General features: G+C 39.6%; 1 pseudogene; it reads left to right on the top strand.

Annotated features, from left to right (window-relative positions):
• Nucleotides 1-404: 404 nt before the first annotated feature.
• Nucleotides 405-1,434, top strand: LOC100947199 (annotated as a pseudogene).
• The last annotated feature ends 4,709 nt before the right edge of the window (nt 1,435-6,143 follow it).

Genomic DNA, 6,143 nt, shown 5'->3' with positions numbered 1-6,143 from the left:
GGGCCCCAAACTAGTACCACCTCTATGGAAAATAATCTCAATGAACTAAATGAATTAAAAATAATCCTAACATTTGACCCAGTAATTCCACTACTGGAAATTTACTTAAAGTAACAGAAGTCATGTTATCAGAAAAACACTTGCACCAGAATGTTTATTGCTGCACAATTAATAATTGCAAAGATGTGAAATCCACCCATATGCCCATTAATTCACGAGTGGATTAACAAAACGTGGTATATACACACCATGGAATACTATGCTGCCATGAAGAAAGATGAAAGAGAGGGTGGGTGGGCGGAGGTGAAGTGGCCGGAGCACCTGCCCCTGTGCACGTGCAACGACACCTAGGAACACTGGTCCTTGGGCCCCAGCCCAGGGTCTCTGGCTGCTGGTGAAGCAAGATGTTGAGGCACAGCCTGGAAAACTCGGATGCTCAAACCAAACAACTGCAAGATGCTACCACAAAATGTGGAAAAGCATTTTGGAGAACTGTGCCAAATCTTTGTTACCTATGTACAGAAAACTATCATCTGCTGGCAGATGAAGCAGACCTCCTGATGAAGGAAATCAATGTGTATGACACTATAGAGACCCCAAATTTAAAGCAGGGCTTGAAAAACTTTGATGATGAGTTTGCCAAGCTTCAGGATTATCTACAAGCAGAGGTTTAAAGACTTGAAGCCAAAGTATTTGAATCTTTGAAAGCTATGGAACCATTGTAAAAATGAAAAGGGATGACCTCAAAGAAACATTAACAGCAAGGAATCAAGAAAATAAGCAGAGAACTCAGAAAGAAAATGACAGCAAATCCCATCTGATAGACATGTTAATTCACAGAGCTACAATAGATACCACCCAAACAACTCGCAGGGGTCCTCAAATTTTTAAACAGGGGGCCAGTTCACTGTCCCTCAGATCGTTGGAGGGTGGGACTGCAGGCCCCAGGATGAGTCAGCTGCTAAGCAGGACAGGCAGCGGTGGCAAAAACACCTGGCGGGCCACATAAATGTCCTCGGAGGGCCGCATGTGGCCCGCAGGCTGTGGTTTGAGGACGCCTGATAGAGGAAACTATTGACAATTTTGAAAAGCAGAAAAAAAAAAGGATATAAAGAATGTGTTTTCAGAATTTATCACAATCGAAATGTTATTTCATGACAAAGCTTTATAGAGGTCTAAAATTCTGCCTACCAAAACATACAAAATATTGAAGATGAAGATTTAGAGGTTTTCTGAAATACTCTGAATCCACAAGATTATTCATCTCACTTAGATGTTGTAAGAGCAAGTGCAAAGTCGCCTCTTTAGAGATCACTGTCAGCTAAGTGTGTATCTGGAACAGGACAGGTATTTACCTGTCGACTAAGAAAGGATCAACAAGGAGAAGATGATAATGAAGATGAAGAGTTAGATATTGCAGAAGAAGAAAATTAATTTTCTTAAGTGAACTTCACATTTCCATTTTCATGTTAAACAACTTGAAATCCAGGGTTACTACATTGTCAAACTTTATCCTCACTTCATAGGTTGAAATCTCAAATGAAATCTTACTAGAAATGGAAAAAGAACTAAAGGCAATTTATGCTGCCAAAAATCAAAGTTTTAAAAAAAATTACACACTATTTTTTTTCAACATCTTGCCTAGTGTTATATGATCTTTTTGCATAAGCTCCATTTTTTAAAAAAAGATTATGTATTTCAAGGTATTCATGTCAATACACTTTAACTAGCTGAAGAAGCCACAATAGTAGGTAGATGACAAAAACTAAAATATCTAACACTTCCACTTAGCTTCTTTTAGTTTGGGACTCTGTCCTTTTATCACCAGAAAAGGCTATGTAGTCATTCCAGTTACATAAAAATTCTATTCCATGAAGTCTTAAGCTTCTGTTTTTTTTGTTTGTTTTTTTTTTTTTTTTTACTAAAATCTATTTCATCACTTGATACGTGAATTTACTTCTCAACAAATCAGTGAAGTAAAGACATTGGGACACTAAGATACCAGTGTTTTACAAATATACATAAAGCATAAATTTTAGCTTAAAAAAAGCCACATTCAACCTGATTCTGGATTTGAAACAAAACTGCTGTTAAGTATATACAAGGTACAGCCATTTAGAAGCCTAGTAATTTGGTAGAATTATGCCTCTTCATGGAACACTATAAACCATTAAAAATTCTTGTACCCATAAATGCATTAATGTATACATGATCTATATGGTTATGACTTAATAAAAATTAAAAAAAAATTACTAAGCTACCATCTAGTTAATAAAATGCGATGTAGTCACTCTTATTCCTAAAAATATAAAACAATCAGAGCCTTTCTGATGCTTTTTTTACTTTTAGTGAGGAATTATACTTTTATTTCATGGATCCCAGTCAAGCATATACAAATTATGAAATTTATAAAAATCATTTGAGATATCTAGAAACAGCAATCATCCATTACAGAGAAATAAAGTCTTTCTAGAAAGTAAAAAAAAAAGATGAAAGATGACTTAATCTCTTTTGCAACAATTTGGGGGGAAGTGGAGACCATTATCCTAAGTGAAGTATCTAAATAACAGAAAAAACACTACATATACTCACTTTTAAAATGGAACTAACTGATTATGACTTCACACAGCTGGAAGTAAAATTCAACAAAAATCAAGTAGGCAAGGGTGGGGGAGAAGGGTTTGGTGAATTAGTACCTAATGGGTACAATGAACACAGTTTTGGGGATGAGCATAGGTATAACCCTGACACAACCTGTACAAAAGTAGTCCGTGTAACCAGAACATTCGTGCTCCTGTAATATTCTGAAATTTGAAAAACTGGGCAAATGACTTGAATAGATATTCTTATAAGAAGACGTATAAATGGCCAACAGGGATATGAAAAATGTTTCAATATTATTAATCCATCAGGGAAATTCAAGTCAGAACCACAATGAGATACCATTTCAGCCCAGTTAGAATGGCTGGTGAGGATGCAGCGAAAAGGCAGTTCTTATACACTATTGATACATGTGTAAATTTGTGAAGTCATTATAGCAACAGTATCTTCATTTCTCAAAAAACTCAAAATGGAACCTTTATATGATCCTGCAATGCCACTACTGAGTATTCATCCAATGGAAAAAATCAGTATTTCAAAAGAGTACCTGCAATCCCATGCTTATTGCAGCACTATTTGCAATAGTCAAGATATGTAAGCAACTTATGAGCCCATCGGTGGATGAATATATAAAGAAAATGCTGTATATATACAAAATGGAACATTGTTCTGCCATAAAAAATGAAATTTTCTTAATTGCAGCAACATGGATGGAATTTGATGTGGTTATGTCGTTATATAAGCCAGACATGGAAAGAAAATTATCATGTTTTCTCTTATATAGTTGACATAAAATTTGATTTCCTGGATGTAGCAAGTAGAATAATGGTTATCAGTGTCTGAGAATAGTGGGGGGGAAGAGGAAGATAAAAAAAATTGGTTCACGTGTACAAATATGCACTTAGATAGAAGAAATAAGTTCCAGTGTTAAATAACACCACTTCAAACATTTATCATTTTTACATATTGAGAATATTTCTAATCTTCTCTTCTAGCTATTTTGAAATATGCAAGGAATTATTGTTAATTATAGTCACCCTACTGTGTTGAGGTAGGTTATTGATATAGGTGAAGTAGTGTATTTATCAAATGCACATGACAAAGGCAAAGGACAAATTCATTCACTCAGGAGATATTTACTGAGCCCAATTATGTTCCATGGATTATGCTAGGTGCTGGGGGCATTAAATAAACAAATATACCATGTGTTGACTGGTGTTATAAGTAAACAGCAGAATGAGGCTACAAGGTTATAGGGATGGGTGTTAGACAAGATAGTCATGAAAGGACTCTCCAAAGTGGCATATGAAGGTCAAAGTAGGCCATTAATTTCCCTGGAGAAGATAAAGGATCAAATTCAGTTTTCAATAGGATGAGTTTGTGATATGTAATAGATACCCAAGAAGAGATGTTCAATAGACAGCTGCAGGTACAAGTGTTGACTTTAAAAAAAGGAGTTTGTTGCTGAAGACAATTTTGGACATCCTCACATACAGGTTGGGATTTAAGCCATGGGTCTGGATGGGATATGAGAATACCTAAAAATTGGAGGAAGACACAAATGAAGTACCGTGCTCTGAAGTTCCAACAGTCAGAAATTGGCAATATGAGGGGTGATCCAACAGAGCAGAAATGGCCAATGATACGGGGAGAAATGAACATTCCTTTGATTAGGAGGCCAAGTGAAGAAGAGTTTTAAAGAAAGAGGTAGTCATGAACTGCATGAAATGCTAGCTAGTGGTCCAGCAAGTTGAATTTAATAACAGTATGCTTTTTGTTGATGGGGAAGATGCAGTGTAGGAAGAAAAATAGATTATGTGGAAGAAAGGAAGGAGAGTTGCAGAACAAAGGCTTTGATGAGGCAAGGGGGGATGAGGCCCAGAGTTCAGATGGTCAGTCTTAGCTAAAAACACAAATTTATGTGCACGTATGCACGCTCATTTTCAAGGTTTATATTTCCATGCACCAAGTACTTTCAAAATTTTCACTTTTACAGAAGTATGTTCATAACGCTCATTTTCTCTGTGAGATTTTAAACAGAGTAATTGGGAGGGCACTATGAGTGATCCTTGTTTGTAATTCAGTTCCAATCTCTGCTTTGTTAGCTCCCCATGTCAGATGATGAAGTAACTATAGGACATAGTTTAGTGTTTTCTGCGAGTATACCACAACCGTCCTAGGTATAGAAGGTGGTGTGGATTTTAAGAAAAACGTTAAAAATCTCTCCAAGATACTGGGCCGACTTAGCCCCTATTACATTGCTGTGATTTCTGTGAAATGTCAAAGGTGACAACTTTTTTACTTTGAGTTCTAAAGTGTTTTAATGAGAAGCATATTGGTTATTCCCTGACCGCACTTTATCTCCGTTATATCGCTAGCGCCCAGTACATTGCATAGTTTAAAGTATCAAAGCAGTAAAGCCTCATTTGAAGAAGATAGAAAAATTATAATTATTGTCTCTACAGACCAGATATTCTTGAAGCAAGGTAGGGGAAAGGTTAGCTTCAGACATCCTGTCTTTGTTGCCACAGTAGAGTTGAGTAAGTGCGTGTGCGTGTGTGAACACTGCAGTTCATCAATAGGGTAAGGACAAGCAGAGGTGGGGGGTAGACAGCACAGATATACTCATTTCTTTCACATGTATTTTCTCCTGCCTGTGACTTCAAGGAAGCTAATGTACAACGGACTAAAATCTCTTCACTAGTATTTGTCACTAAATACCAAAATGGGCGTGGTTCAGCTTATAGGACACCTGCTCTTCTTAAGCCAAGCAGATATTTCAGGAGTCCTCCCCTGACACTGACTCTTCAAGAGCTTGGGAGGGTCCCCCAGTATTCTCATCGTTTTCGGGAATCCTTACCCCCCCAAGACTGCTTGGTAGACACTAGAGGCCCTGCTGAGCATGTGTGAAGAACGCCGCGCATGCTCCGTGGAGTGGGCAAGTTGACCGAGGCGCTAGCAGTGGCTATTACTAGGCTTCACCCGCCTCGGCCGCCCAGCCCATCCCGTCCACTCCCCTCTATCCCAGCCTCCACCATGCGGTCCCCCGCGTCCGCCACGCCCAATTTTCCCACCCCCCTTCACCCCAGGGAATGGAATCTCCATTGACGTTTGGGTGACGCCTCAGTGCAGTAGCTGTGATGGTGGTTGGGGGTGGGTTCCAGGCGCCGAACAGGTAACGCAGCCACTGCCGCCATATTGCCGGAGTTGGGGGCCGAGAGGGGCCCAAGGAAGCGGGGTGGTGGTGGGGAGTCACTGCTGAGCTGCCGTCGCGGCGGTGGCAGAGAGAGTGGTGAGCTTGAGCTGAGCCAAGCGGCAGCTCTCAGAGAGGTAGCACGAAGTTGTCTTCTCTATGGGAAGAAGCAGCCAAAGGCAGCGGTGGCGACCTCCAGCTTTCTGCCTCTAAGGTATCGGGCGGCTAGGGTAGCGGTCACTGTAGGCGGAGCTGGGGATTAGCGGAGGTAGCGGGCCAGTTCAATTAGACGGAATGTACGGCCTTGCTAGCGGTTGGCAGCTCCTGTTTGAGAGCTCCTGAAGGAGCA

The sequence above is a fragment of the Otolemur garnettii genome, unplaced genomic scaffold, assembly GCF_000181295.1.
Source record: "Otolemur garnettii isolate 467f Iridium unplaced genomic scaffold, OtoGar3 scaffold00186, whole genome shotgun sequence".
Classification (NCBI taxonomy): Eukaryota; Metazoa; Chordata; class Mammalia; order Primates; family Galagidae; genus Otolemur; species Otolemur garnettii.
Note: the sequence above shows the minus strand (reverse complement) of the source record. Positions and strands in the feature narration are given on the sequence as shown.